The 13,927-nt window shown below is 43.9% G+C and overlaps 1 protein-coding gene across 1 annotated transcript in view; it reads left to right on the top strand.

The window, feature by feature from the left end:
* The first annotated feature begins 221 nt into the window (after positions 1-221).
* LOC135527496 (nerve growth factor-like) overlaps positions 222-13,927 on the top strand; it is a 113,411-nt gene continuing 99,705 nt past the window's right edge. The window contains exon 1 of the mRNA XM_064956001.1: positions 222-364. The gene's annotated coding sequence lies outside the window, so the exon portion shown is untranslated. The remainder of the gene's footprint in view (positions 365-13,927) is intronic.

The following is a 13,927-nucleotide window of genomic DNA, read 5'->3' as shown; positions in this document are numbered from 1 at the left end:
CAGTGGAGCTCTCCAGGGCCATTGAATAGCTTCAACATTGAGGCACAGTGGAGCTCTCCAGGGCCTTTGAATAGCTCCAACATTGAGACACAGTGGAGCTCTCCAGGCGGGCAGGGAGAGAGGAGAAGGAAGGCACTAGGACCTACGGGCAGCCTAACGGGAGGGTGGGAGTATCTATGGGACTCCTCTGTAACTTTCAGAACAATTTTTCCCAAAGAGAGTGGGAGGCTTTAAAAAGAGGACGTCGGATAGGGAGTTTGGGATAACTCTGACGGAGAAGACAGTGAGAAGTTGAATATATCACTCTTTGGTGCACTGAAGGAGGAGAGAGGGAGAGAGGGACCAAGGGAGAGCATAGACGGAGGTAAGAGCACACGCAAAGTTTTCCTGTGCTGTTCACGGTGTATCTGTGTGTGTGTGTGTGTGTGTGTGTGTGTGTGTGTGTGTGTGTGTGTGTGTGTGTGTGTGTGTGTGTGTGTGTGTGTGTGTGTGTGTGTGTGTGTGTGTGTGTGTGTGTGTGTGTAATATCATGTTTGTTTTGCCCATACCTGTCATTAAGTGAAATTTGATCCTTCGAGTTTCATTTGTAGCAAACAGAAGCTAAATAGGAGGTCCCACAGCACTGCCAACCAGAGGTAACTAATCACTGTCTAAGGTACAGGAGAGTAAAATACTGTGTTTCTATCTTTAGAACAGAGGTTCAACAGAACATAAGTTGGAACTATGACAAACGGGGTTTTCAGGTGAATGGTTGTGCACATGTATATAGTTGGAACTATGACAGACGGGGTTTTCAGGTGAATGGTTGTGTAGATGTAAATGTATATAGTTGGAACTATGACAGACGGGGTTTTCAGGTGAATGGTTGTGTAGATGTAAATGTATATAGTTGGAACTATGACAGACAGGGTTTTCAGGTGAACGGTTGTGTAGATGTAAATGTATATAGTTGTAGTGATCCGGTTCTCTATGCTGTGACCTTGTGTTAGTTAAACAGTCAGTCTGTTACCTGTTAGAAAGAGGTGGGAGAGGGGGAAGATAGGAGAGGAGATGGATGGATGGAGGGGGTAGGGAGGTAGGGAGGGAGGGAGAAGAGAGAGGTGGGGAAGGGAGGGAGGGAGGTGGGAGAGGGGGAAGGTAGGAGAGGAGATGGATGGATGGAGGGGGTATGGAGGGAGGTAGGGAGGGAGAAGAGAGGTGGGGAAGGGAGGGAGGGAGGTGGGAGGGAGAAGAGAGAGGTGGGGAAGGGAGGGAGGGAGAAGAGAGAGGTGGGGAAGGGAGGGAGGGAGAAGAGAGAGTGGGAAGGGAGGAGAGGGGATAGAGGGAGGTACAGAGGTAGGGTGGTGGGAGGGAGAAGAGAGAGGGGGGATAGAATAGGGAAAGGAGAGAGGGTAGGGGGGAGGGAGGGAGAAGAGAGAAGGGGGATAGAATAGGGAAAGGAGAGAGGGTAGGGGGGAGGGAGGGAGAAGAGAGAGGGGGGATAGAATAGGGAAAGGAGAGAGGCTAGGGGGGAGGGAGGGAGAAGAGAGAGGGGGGATAGAATAGGGAAAGGAGAGAGGGGAGGGGGAGGGAGGGAGTTCCAACTTCAATGGGAGCAAGTTCAGTGTTGAGAAAACCCAAGCAACCTCAGGTTACGCGAACTCTCTCTCTTTCTCTCACTCCTTTGTCTCTCCTCTCTTAAACTCAAATTCAAGCTGCTTTATTGGCATGAAAATCATTGTGTCAATATTGCCAAAATAACAATTTATAAAATATACATTGTAATAAAATAATACATGATAATAATTATAAAAAAATAACTATGTAATTGAAATAACAACAATAGACTGGTAACAGTCAATAGTATAAATAGATAAATGTAATAAATTATGGGGACAATAAAAGCCTAAACAAGGAAAATGAACATGCTACTATTATGACTACGAGAATAAATGCTACCACTTGCAGCATTTATACCTAATATATAGATATATATCTAATATATAGATATATATCTACTAGCTACTAAAACTATAACTAACAAACGGTCATCAGCACCATTATGTCAGTACTACAACTGTCATCATCATTACTACTACTTCTACCACCGCTATCATTAAATAACTACCCATACCACTACCCATACCACCACCAGCCCTACTACCCATACCACCACCAGCCCTACTACCCATACCACTGCCCATACCACCACCAGCCCTACTACCCATACCACCACCAGCCCTACTACCCATAACACCACCAGCCCTACTACCCATACCACCATCAGCCCTACTACCCATACCACTGCCCATACCACCATCAGCCCTACTACCCATACCACTACCCATACCACCATCAGCCTTACTACCCATACCACTACCCATACCACCATCAGCCCTACTACCCATACCACTACCCATACCACCATCAGCCCTACTACCCATACCACCACCAGCCCTACTACCCATACCACTACCCATACCACCATCAGCCCTACTATCCATACCAACATCAGCCCTACTACCCATACCACTATCCATACCACCATCAGCCCTACTACCCATACCACCATCAGCCCTACTACCCATTCCACTACCCATACCACCATCAGCCCTACTACCCATACCACTATCCATACCACCATCTGCCCTACTACCCATACCACTACCCATACCACCATCAGCCCTACTACCCATACCACTACCCATACCACCATCAGCCCTACTACCCATACCACCATCAGCCCTACTACCCATACCACTACCCATACCACCATCAGCCCTACTACCCATACCAACATCAGCCCTACTACCCATTCCACTACCCATACCACCATCAGCCCCACTACCCATACCACTACGATTTGGAGTAATAATAATAATAAAAATAAAAATAATAATAATAATAATAAAATAAAATAAATAATAATAATAATGATAAGAAAATTAATAATAGTTATAAAAATAATTAAAATAATAATAATAATAAAATTAAAATAATAATGATAATAATGATAATAAAAATAATAATAATTATGAAAATAATAATGATAATAATAATAAAAAATATAAAAAATCATAATAACAATAATAATGAAAATAAAAAATAAAATAAAAATAATAAAAACACAAATAATTATAACTATAATTATTATAATAATAATAAGAATAAGAATAGTAATTAGAATTATAATTATAATAAAAATAATACTAATAATTGTAATGATAATAATAATAAAAAAACTTTTTTTTAAATAATCAAATAATAATAATAATAACAATAAAAATAAGAATAAAATAAGAATAATAATAATGATAATAAAAATAATAATAATAAAAACAAAAATAATTATAACTAATTATTTTAATAATAAGAAGAATAAGAATAGTAATTATAATAATAATTATAATAAAAATAATAGTAATATTGTGCATATTGTGACCATTGCGTATGTGTAGGTATGTACGGCAGGACAAAATAGGAGAGAGAGGTAAGAGCAAACCCATATAATTCTTTGTTGGTTAGCAGTAAAACCTTGAAATCAGCCCTAACCTTAGCTTTAACAGGAAGATAATGTAGAGAGGCGAGCACTGCAGTAAAAGTATACTTTTTGTGGTTCTCATCAAGATTCTAGCAGCAGTGTTTAACACTAACTGAAGTGTACTTAGTGCTTTATCCGGGTAGCTGGAGAGTAGAGCATTGCATTAGTCTAATCTAGAAGTGACAAAAGCATGGATTAGCTTTCTGCATTTTTTTACAGAACGTTTCAGATTGTTGAAATGTTACGAAGATGGAAAAAAAGCTTGAAATATTCTTGATATGTTCATCTAAAGAGAGGTCAATGTCCAGAGTAAAGATCAGAGTAACGCCAAGGTCCTTCAATTTTATTTGAGACAACTGTATAACCATCAATATACATGTTCAGATCCAACAGCATATCCCTTTATTTCTTGGGACTTGGGAACCAGCCTCTCTGTTTTATCCGAGTTTAAAAGTTAAACATTTGCCACCATCCACTTCCTTATGTCTGAAACACAGGCTTCCAGGGATGGCAATTTTGGGGCTTCGCCGTGTTTCGTCGAAATGTACAGCTGTGTGTCGTCCGCATAGCAGTGAAAGTTAACATTGTGTGTTACTAATGACATCACCAAGAGGTACAATATATAGTGGTCCTAAAACGGAACCTTGAGGAACATCGACACTTACAATTGATGTGTCAGAGGACAAACCATCCACAGAGACGAACTGATATCTCTCTGTCAGAGAAGATCTAAACCAGGCCATAACTTGTCCCTGTAGACCAATTAGGGTTTCCAATCTCTCCAAAAGAATGTGGTGATCGATGGTGTCAAAAGCAGAACTAAGGTCTAGGAGCACAAGGACTGATGCAGAGTCTTGGTCTGACACCATTAAAAGGTCATTTACCACCTTCACAAGTGCAGTTTCAGTGCTATGATGGGGTCTAAAACAAGACTGAAGTGTTTCGTATACATTATTTGTCTTCAGGAAGGCAGTGAGCTTTTAAAAATAACAAATTGAGAGAAATGGAAGATTCGATATATTACTGCCAATTTTAGTGCATTTGGTATAAATCCGGAGGACAGAAAAACATTTATTATGTTCATCATAGGAGGGCCAAGCACAGGAAGTAGCTCTTTCTGTAGTTTAATTGGAATAGGTTCCAGTTGGAAGGTTTAGATGCCATGACTATTTTCATAAATGTGTCAATAGATAGAGGATTACAAATCTAGAGTGTCTCCATTGATCCTAGGTCCTGGCAGTTCTGTGCAGACTCACAACAACTGAGCTTTGGAGAAACATTCAGGTTTATTGAGAAGTCCGTAATTTCATTTTTAATGATCATGATCTTTTTGGCGAAGTTTATGAATTCATCACTGCTGAAGTAAAAGCCATCCTCTCTTGGGGAATGCTGCTTTTTGTTTGTGAAAGTATCAAAAATAAATGTAGAATTGTTCTCATTCTCCTCAATTAGATTGGAAAAGTAGGATGAACGAGCAGCAGTGAGGGCTCTTCAATACGGCACGGTACTGTCAGTCCAAACTAGTCGGAAGTCTTCCAGTTTGGTGGAGCGCCATTTCTGTAAGTTTACTTCAGGGCATTTTTTTACTTGGGTATTTTCTGTATACCACGGAGCTTTATATTTTTGGTTTTTGGGGGTGCGACTGCATCTAGGGTATTACACAAGATTAAATTGAGTTCCTCAGTTAGGTGGTTAACTGATGTTTGTACTCTGACGTCCTTGGGTAGGCGGGGGAGTCTGGAAGGGCATCTAGGAATCTTTAGTTTGTCCAAGAATATATAGCACGCCTTTTGATAATCCTTGGTTGAGGTCTGAGTAGATACATTTTTGTGATTGCAAACATAATAAGATGGTGGTCCGATAGACCAGGATTATGAGGAAAAACATTTCGATCCACAATATTTATTCCACGGGACATAACTATATCCAGGGTGTGACTGTGGCAATGAGTAGGTCAAAAGACATGTTTGGAAGAAAAAAAAACGCTGAGTCGCCTTTTGGGTCTATGGGTTTTTTTCATGTGAATATTGAAGTCACCAAAAATTATAATATTATCTGACATGACTACAGGGTCCGATAGGAATTCAGGGAACTGAGTGAGGAATGCTGTATATGGCCCAGGAGGCCTGTAAACAGTAGCTATAAAAAAGGATTGAGTAGGCTGCATAGATTTCATGACTTGAAGCTCAAAATACAAAAACGCAGTCGTCATAAAATAAAAATGTGCTATCGTAAATGTTAGCAACACCTCCGCCTTTGCGGGAGGCACATCATATGGTCACTAGTGTAACCAGCAGGAGAGGCCTCAATTAAAACAGTAAATGCATCAGGCTTAAGCCATGTTTCAGTCAGGCCAATCACATGAAGGTTATGATTAGTGATTAGTTCATTGACTATGACTGCATTGGAAGTGAGGGATCAAACATTAAGTAGCTCTATTTTGAGATGTGAGGTATCACAATCTCTTTCAATAATGGCAGGAATGGAGGAGGTCTTTATTCCAGTTAGATTGCTAAGGCAAACACCTCCATGTTTAGTTTTGCCCAACCTAGATTGAGGCACAGACACAGTCTCAATGGGGATAGCTGAGCTGACTACACTGACTGTGCTAGTGGCAGACTTCACTAAGCTGGCAGGCTGGCTAACAGCCTGCTGCCTGGCCTGCACCCTATCTCATTGTGGAGCTAGAGGAGTTAGAGCCCTGTCTATGTTGGTAGATAAGATGAGAGCACCCCTCCAGCTAGGATGGAGTCCGTCACTCCTCAGCAGGCCAGGCTTGGTCCTTTTTGTGGGTGAGTCCCAAAAAAAGGTACAATTATCTACACATTCTATCTTTTGGGAGGGTAGGAAACAGTTTTCAACCAGCGATTGAGTTGTGAGACTCTGCTGTAGAGCTCATCACTCCCCCTAACCGAGCTATCGGCGGCTCAGACCCTGTAAAGGGTGGAGGAGAGACCAGAGAAGACTCGGCCTCTGACTGCTACTCGGCGTCTCAGACCCTTTAAAGGGTGGAGGAGAGACCAGAGAAGACTCGGCCTCTGACTGCGACTCGGCGTCTCAGACCCTGTAAAGGGTGGTAGGAGAGACCAGAGAAGACTCGGCCTCTGACTACGACTCTGCGTCTCAGACCCTTTAAAGGGTGGAGGAGAGACCAGAGAAGACTCGGCCTCTGACTGCAACTCGGCGTCTCAGACCCTGTAAAGGGTGGAGGAGAGACCAGAGAAGACTCGGCCTCTGACTGCGACTCGGCGTCTCAGACCCTGTAAAGGGTGGAGGAGAGACCAGAGAAGACTCGGCCTCTGACTGCGACTCGGCGTCTCAGACCCTGTAAAGGGTGGAGGAGAGACCAGAGAAGACTCGGCCTCTGACTGCAACTCGGCGTCTCAGACCCTGTAAAGGGTGGTAGGAGAGACCAGAGAAGACTCGGCCTCTGACTACGACTCGGCGTCTCAGACCCTGTAAAGGGTGGAGGAGAGACCAGAGAAGACTCGGCCTCTGACTACGACTCTGCGTTTCAGACCCTTTAAAGGGTGGAGGAGAGACCAGAGAAGACTCGGCCTCTGACTACGACTCTGCGTCTCAGACCCTTTAAAGGGTGGAGGAGAGACCAGAGAAGACTCGGCCTCTGACTACGACTCTGCGTCTCAGACCCTTTAAAGGGTGGAGGAGAGACCAGAGAAGACGGCCTCTGACTGCGACTCGGCGTCTCAGACCCTGTAAAGGGTGGAGGAGAGACCAGAGAAGACTCGGCCTCTGACTACGACTCTGCGTCTCAGACCCTTTAAAGGGTGGAGGAGAGACCAGAGAAGACTCGGTGCATAATGGAGAGAACCGGTTGAAACTTTCAGTCGTCTGAATGAGAGGCACCGGTTAAGCAGACTGTATTTCTTTCCAGAAGCCTTGAGAAAATTGTCCGGCTGCAGGGGATGGTGTTAATATTGCTTCTACTACTTTCGGCTGGTGGAGGTCCTGTAGAACAATATTTACCTTTAGAGAATTTTTAATCTAATATTTTTCATAGCTGTCTATTTACCACCACAAATCGAAGCTGGTACTAAGACAGCACTCAATGATCTGTATAAACCCATAAGCAAACAAGTGGCCGGGTACTTTAATGCAAGTAAACTTAAATCAGTTTTACTTCATTTCTACCAGCATGTTAAATGTGCAACCAGAGGGGAAAAAAACTCTTGACCATTACTCCACACAGTGACATGTGAAGGAAGGTCTCCCTCACCCTCCATTTGGCAAGTATGACCATAACTCTATCCTCATGAGTGAAACTGTGCATCATTTTTTTTACCCTTATTTTACAAGGTAAGTTGACTGAGACGTTCTCATTTACAGCAACAACCTGGGGAATAGTTACAGGGGAGAGGGGATGACGGGGCGGCAGGGTAGCCTAGTGGTTAGAGTGTAGAGGAGGCAGGTAGTCTAGTGGTTAGAGTGTAGAGGTGGCAGGTAGCCTAGTGGTTAGAGTGTAGAGGTGGCAGGTAGCCTAGTGGTTAGAGTGTAGAGGTGGCAGGTAGTCTAGTGGTTAGAGTGTAGAGGTGGCAGGTAGCCTAGTGGTTAGAGTGTAGAGGTGGCAGGTAGCCTAGTGGTTAGAGTGTAGAGGTGGCAGGTAGCCTAGTGGTTAGAGCGTTTGACCAAAAGATTGCAAGATCGAATCCCCGAGCTGACAAGGTAAAAATCTGTCATTCTGCCCCTGAACAAGGCAGTTAACCCACTGATCCTGGGCCGTAATTGTCAATAAGAATTTGTTCTTAACTGACTTGCCTCGTTAAATAAAGTTAAAAAATATATAATATAAAAAAATGAATGAGCCAATTGGAAGCTGGGGATGATTAGGTGACAACGACGGTATGAGGGTTAACAGCCCTATTATTACGATAAGTGGGATCTTTAGTGACCACAGAGAGTCAGGACATCTGGGTTAACGTCCTATTATTACGATAAGTGGGATCTTTAGTGACCACAGAGAGTCAGGACATCTGGGTTAACGTCCTATTATTACGATAAGTGGGATCTTTAGTGACCACAGAGAGTCAGGACATCTGGGTTAACGTCCTATTATTACGATAAGTGCCATGGGATCTTTAGTGACCACAGAGAGTCAGGACATCCGGGTTAACGTCCTATTATTACGATAAGTGCCATGGGATCTTTAGTGACCACAGAGAGTCAGGACATCCGGGTTAACGTCCTATTATTACGATAAGTGGGATCTTTAGTGACCACAGAGAGTCAGGACATCTGGGTTAACGTCCTATTATTACGATAAGTGCCATGGGATCTTTAGTGACCACAGAGAGTCAGGACATCCGGGTTAACGTCCTATTATTACGATAAGTGCCATGGGATCTTTAGTGACCACAGAGAGTCAGGACATCCGGGTTAACAGCCCTATTATTACGATAAGTGCCATGGGATCTTTAGTGACCACAGAGATTCAGGACATCCGGGTTAACGTCCTATTATTACGATAAGTGCCATGTGATCTTTAGTGACCACAGAGAGTCAGGACATCCGGGTTAACGTCCTATTATTACGATAAGTGCCATGGGATCTTTAGTGACCACAGAGAGTCAGGACATCCGGGTTAACGTCCTATTATTACGATAAGTGCCATGGGATCTTTAGTGACCACAGAGAGTCAGGACATCCGGGTTAACGTCCTATTATTACGATAAGTGCCATGGGATCTTTAGTGACCACAGAGAGTCAGGACATCCGGGTTAACAGCCCTATTATTACGATAAGTGCCATGGGATCTTTAGTGACCACAGAGAGTCAGGACATCCGGGTTAACGTCCTATTATTACGATAAGTGCCATGGGATCTTTAGTGACCACAGAGAGTCAGGACATCCGGGTTAACGTCCTATTATTACGATAAGTGGGATCTTTAGTGACCACAGAGAGTCAGGACATCCGGGTTAACGTCCTATTATTACGATAAGTGCCATGGGATCTTTAGTGACCACAGAGAGTCAGGACATCCGGGTTAACGTCCTATTATTACGATAAGTGCCATGGGATCTTTAGTGACCACAGAGAGTCAGGACATCCGGGTTAACGTCCTATTATTACGATAAGTGCCATGGGATCTTTAGTGACCACAGAGAGTCAGGACATCCGGGTTAACAGCCCTATTATTACGATAAGTGCCATGGGATCTTTAGTGACCACAGAGAGTCAGGACATCTGGGTTAACGTCCTATTATTACGATAAGTGCCATGTGATCTTTAGTGACCACAGAGAGTCAGGACATCCGGGTTAACGTCCTATTATTACGATAAGTGCCATGGGATCTTTAGTGACCACAGAGAGTCAGGACATCCGGGTTAACAGCCCTATTATTACGATAAGTGCCATGGGATCTTTAGTGACCACAGAGAGTCAGGACATCTGGGTTAACGTCCTATTATTACGATAAGTGCCATGTGATCTTTAGTGACCACAGAGAGTCAGGACATCCGGGTTAACGTCCTATTATTACGATAAGTGCCATGGGATCTTTAGTGACCACAGAGAGTCAGGACATCTGGGTTAACGTCCTATTATTACGATAAGTGCCATGGGATCTTTAGTGACCACAGAGAGTCAGGACATCCGGGTTAACGTCCTATTATTACGATAAGTGGGATCTTTAGTGACCACAGAGAGTCAGGACATCCGGGTTAACGTCCTATTATTACGATAAGTGCCATGGGATCTTTAGTGACCACAGAGAGTCAGGACATCCGGGTTAACGTCCTATTATTACGATAAGTGGGATCTTTAGTGACCACAGAGAGTCAGGACATCCGGGTTAACGTCCTATTATTACGATAAGTGCCATGGGATCTTTAGTGACCACAGAGAGTCAGGACATCCGGGTTAACGTCCTATTATTACGATAAGTGCCATGGGATCTTTAGTGACCACAGAGAGTCAGGACATCCGGGTTAACGTCCTATTATTACGATAAGTGCCATGGGATCTTTAGTGACCACAGAGAGTCAGGACATCCGGGTTAACAGCCCTATTATTACGATAAGTGCCATGGGATCTTTAGTGACCACAGAGAGTCAGGACATCCGGGTTAACGTCCTATTATTACGATAAGTGCCATGGGATCTTTAGTGACCACAGAGAGTCAGGACATCCGGGTTAACGTCCTATTATTACGATAAGTGCCATGGGATCTTTAGTGACCACAGAGAGTCAGGACATCCGGGTTAACAGCCCTATTATTACGATAAGTGCCATGGGATCTTTAGTGACCACAGAGAGTCAGGACATCTGGGTTAACGTCCTATTATTACGATAAGTGCCATGTGATCTTTAGTGACCACAGAGAGTCAGGACATCCGGGTTAACGTCCTATTATTACGATAAGTGCCATGGGATCTTTAGTGACCACAGAGAGTCAGGACATCCGGGTTAACAGCCCTATTATTACGATAAGTGCCATGGGATCTTTAGTGACCACAGAGAGTCAGGACATCTGGGTTAACGTCCTATTATTACGATAAGTGCCATGTGATCTTTAGTGACCACAGAGAGTCAGGACATCCGGGTTAACGTCCTATTATTACGATAAGTGCCATGGGATCTTTAGTGACCACAGAGAGTCAGGACATCCGGGTTAACGTCCTATTATTACGATAAGTGGGATCTTTAGTGACCACAGAGAGTCAGGACATCCGGGTTAACGTCCTATTATTACGATAAGTGCCATGGGATCTTTAGTGACCACAGAGAGTCAGGACATCCGGGTTAACGTCCTATTATTACGATAAGTGCCATGGGATCTTTAGTGACCACAGAGATTCAGGACATCCGGGTTAACGTCCTATTATTACGATAAGTGCCATGGGATCTTTAGTGACCACAGAGAGTCAGGACATCCGGGTTAACGTCCTATTATTACGATAAGTGCCATGGGATCTTTAGTGACCACAGAGATTCAGGACATCCGGGTTAACGTCCTATTATTACGATAAGTGCCATGGGATCTTTAGTGACCACAGAGAGTCAGGACATCCGGGTTAACGTCCTATTATTACGATAAGTGCCATGGGATCTTTAGTGACCACAGAGAGTCAGGACATCCGGGTTAACGTCCTATTATTACGATAAGTGCCATGGGATCTTTAGTGACCACAGAGAGTCAGGACATCCGGGTTAACGTCCTATTATTACGATAAGTGCCATGGGATCTTTAGTGACCACAGAGATTCAGGACATCCGGGTTAACGTCCTATTATTACGATAAGTGCCATGGGATCTTTAGTGACCACAGAGAGTCAGGACATCCGGGTTAACGTCCTATTATTACGATAAGTGCCATGGGATCTTTAGTGACCACAGAGAGTCAGGACATCCGGGTTAACGTCCTATTATTACGATAAGTGCCATGGGATCTTTAGTGACCACAGAGAGTCAGGACATCCGGGGTTAACGATAAGTGCCTGGGATCTTTAGTGACCACAGAGATCAGGACATCCGGGTTAACGTCCTATTATTACGATAAGTGCCATGGGATCTTTAGTGACCACAGAGAGTCAGGACATCCGGGTTAACGTCCTATTATTACGATAAGTGCCATGGGATCTTTAGTGACCACAGAGAGTCAGGACATCCGGGTTAACGTCCTATTATTACGATAAGTGCCATGGGATCTTTAGTGACCACAGAGAGTCAGGACATCCGGGTTAACGTCCTATTATTACGATAAGTGCCATGGGATCTTTAGTGACCACAGAGAGTCAGGACATCCGGGTTAACGTCCTATTATTACGATAAGTGCCATGGGATCTTTAGTGACCACAGAGAGTCAGGACATCCGGGTTAACGTCCTATTATTACGATAAGTGCCATGGGATCTTTAGTGACCACAGAGAGTCAGGACATCCGGGTTAACGTCCTATTATTACGATAAGTGCCATGGGATCTTTAGTGACCACAGAGATTCAGGACATCCGGGTTAACGTCCTATTATTACGATAAGTGCCATGGGATCTTTAGTGACCACAGAGAGTCAGGACATCCGGGTTAACGTCCTATTATTACGATAAGTGCCATGGGATCTTTAGTGACCACAGAGAGTCAGGACATCCGGGTTAACGTCCTATTATTACGATAAGTGCCATGGGATCTTTAGTGACCACAGAGAGTCAGGACATCCGGGTTAACGTCCTATTATTACGATAAGTGCCATGGGATCTTTAGTGACCACAGAGAGTCAGGACATCCGGGTTAACGTCCTATTATTACGATAAGTGCCATGGGATCTTTAGTGACCACAGAGAGTCAGGACATCCGGGTTAACGTCCTATTATTACGATAAGTGCCATGGGATCTTTAGTGACCACAGAGAGTCAGGACATCCGGGTTAACGTGCCCTATTATTACGATAAGTGCCATGGGATCTTTAGTGACCACAGAGAGTCAGGACATCCGGGTTAACGCCCTATTATTACGATAAGTGCCATGGGATCTTTAGTGACCACAGAGAGTCAGGACATCCGGGTTAACGTCCTATTATTACGATAAGTGCCATGGGATCTTTAGTGACCACAGAGAGTCAGGACATCCGGGTTAACGTCCTATTATTACGATAAGTGCCATGGGATCTTTAGTGACCACAGAGATTCAGGACATCCGGGTTAACGTCCTATTATTACGATAAGTGCCATGGGATCTTTAGTGACCACAGAGAGTCAGGACATCTGTTTAACGCCCTATTATTACGATAAGTGCCATGGGATCTTTAGTGACCACAGAGAGTCAGGACATCCGGGTTAACGTCCTATTATTACGATAAGTGCCATGGGATCTTTAGTGACCACAGAGAGTCAGGACATCCGGGTTAACGTCCTATTATTACGATAAGTGCCATGGGATCTTTAGTGACCACAGAGAGTCAGGACATCCGGGTTAACGTCCTATTATTACGATAAGTGCCATGGGATCTTTAGTGACCACAGAGAGTCAGGACATCCGGGTTAACGTCCTATTATTACGATAAGTGCCATGGGATCTTTAGTGACCACAGAGAGTCAGGACATCCGGGTTAACGTCCTATTATTACGATAAGTGCCATGGGATCTTTAGTGACCACAGAGAGTCAGGACATCCGGGTTAACGTCCTATTATTACGATAAGTGCCATGGGATCTTTAGTGACCACAGAGAGTCAGGACATCCGGGTTAACGTCCTATTATTACGATAAGTGCCATGGGATCTTTAGTGACCACAGAGAGTCAGGACATCCGGGTTAACGTCCTATTATTACGATAAGTGCCATGGGATCTTTAGTGACCACAGAGAGTCAGGACATCTGTTTAACAGGACCCTATTATTACGATAAGTGCCATGGGATCTTTAGTGACCACAGAGAGTCAGGACATCCATGGGTTA

Source organism: Oncorhynchus masou, chromosome 33 (assembly GCF_036934945.1).
Source record: "Oncorhynchus masou masou isolate Uvic2021 chromosome 33, UVic_Omas_1.1, whole genome shotgun sequence".
Taxonomy (NCBI): Eukaryota; Metazoa; Chordata; class Actinopteri; order Salmoniformes; family Salmonidae; genus Oncorhynchus; species Oncorhynchus masou.
The sequence above is the reverse complement of the archived record's forward strand: the minus strand, read 5'-3'. Positions and strand labels throughout refer to the sequence as shown.